General features: G+C 37.5%; 1 non-coding gene across 1 annotated transcript; it reads left to right on the top strand.

Annotated features, from left to right (window-relative positions):
* The first annotated feature begins 468 nt into the window (after positions 1-468).
* On the top strand, positions 469-659 carry LOC134855786 (U2 spliceosomal RNA). The gene has a single exon (XR_010164635.1). It is a non-coding gene; the product is annotated as a U2 spliceosomal RNA (small nuclear RNA).
* Positions 660-1,468: the final 809 nt, after the last annotated feature.

Below are 1,468 nucleotides of genomic sequence, written 5' to 3'. Positions count from 1 at the left end.
TTTGCAGACTCTACCTGAGTCAGATATGACTATACCTGGTCAGACATTACTATACCTGAACAGACATGACTATACCTGGCCAGACATGACTATACCTGGTCAGACAAGACTATACCTGGCTAGACATGACTATAACTGGTCAGGCAAGACTATATCTGTTCATACTTGACTATTCCTGCTTAAGTTCTCATCAAGTAAAGAAATTTAGCGCCATGTAACGGCAGAAACGCATATGGTTATAATGTAGTCCACTGTAGTTTTAAGATGGAATTATAAGTCGGCAGGGTGTCTTGATAAGACAAAGAATCATAATGACTGCCTATTTTTAACTGTTTGTCTTGATCTTGTATGAATTGTTTCGGGAGCGACCTAGCTCCCAATCCAGTCGGTTAATTTTACAGTTCTATGGTCCGAGCTGTTGTTTCTTTTTGTCTGAGGCAGTAGAAAAAAAGATAATTTATTTCTGTTATTGATTCTCGGCCTTTTAGCTATGATCAAGTGTAGTATTTGTTCTTGTCAGCTTAATATCTGGCATGCTGGGCATTGCCTGGCACCAGCATTCAACTGATTTTTGCTTCTCGAGTTAACAGCGAAGCTTGCTTCAGTTGGGTCACGGATTGTCCCGGTCTCACACTACCATCAAGATATGTCTGCTTCAGGTCTGATCATGTAATTTCAGTCATGATTATGCCTGGTCCATGTTTGATCATGTGAAGTCAGGTATGATCATGTCTGCTTCAGGTCTGATCATGTTACTTCAGACTTGATCATGTCTGGTCCAGGTACGATCATGTGAAGTCAGGTATGATCATGCCTGCTTCAGGTCTGATCATGTAACTTCAGGCTTGATCATGTTTGGTCCAGGTATTATCATGTGAAGTCAAGTATGATCATGTCTGCTTCAGGTCTGGTCATGTAATTTCAGACATGAACATGTCTAGTACAGGTTTACTTCATGCCTGATAATATCTGACTCAAGATCTGATTTTTTTTTCATAATTAAAATGTATGGTACATGTCTGTTTCAGGCATGTACAGGGAAAAAAGAGACATACTACAGGACTCATACAGATATGGATTTTGTTTGTATTTTCGATGTCCAGATTTGAATTCAACTAGAAATTTCAGTAAGGGAAATAATATTCTTCATGTAGATTATTACCGTTGAATGACTTCTAATACTTGAATCCGATGACTTTGTGTTTACAATTAGGAAAAATAAAAAGCTCATTTTTGAGGTAATTTCAATCGCCAGGAAATGATAATGGTTAAAAGCCATTAACCGGCTCTCATATCTCATTTTAAGTTTCTACTTAACTTAGACTTTGGTTAAATGAAGAAAATTTTGAAAGTTCTTTTATTGCTTTAACTCACATTACGAGGCCAAACTGTGCACTGGACAGGAAAAAATTTTTGTGTCTGTCCGTTCCTGGACTCAATAGACAAATCTTTAAACATGTTAAATCAT

Source organism: Symsagittifera roscoffensis, chromosome 10 (assembly GCF_963678635.1).
Source record: "Symsagittifera roscoffensis chromosome 10, txSymRosc1.1, whole genome shotgun sequence".
Classification (NCBI taxonomy): domain Eukaryota; kingdom Metazoa; phylum Xenacoelomorpha; order Acoela; family Convolutidae; genus Symsagittifera; species Symsagittifera roscoffensis.
This window is presented reverse-complemented; position numbering and strand designations above follow the sequence as displayed.